Here is a 216-nt window from a genome sequence, read left to right on the forward strand (position 1 = left end):
GCCCCCTTTGCCTCCTGGGCTGGGGCTATAGACATGCTTCACCTTTTACTTGGGTTCTGGGAATCTAAACTCAGGACCTCCTGCTTTCCCAGAAGGCATTTTACCTACTGAGACATCTCCCCAGCCCCTAAATATTGACTTTAAAAATCAAAACAAACAAACAAAAAAACCTACCATAGCTTTATGTGTTTGAAAAGAAGTGATCATTTACTGAAA

This window comes from Mastomys coucha, unplaced genomic scaffold (assembly GCF_008632895.1).
Source record: "Mastomys coucha isolate ucsf_1 unplaced genomic scaffold, UCSF_Mcou_1 pScaffold15, whole genome shotgun sequence".
Classification (NCBI taxonomy): Eukaryota; Metazoa; Chordata; class Mammalia; order Rodentia; family Muridae; genus Mastomys; species Mastomys coucha.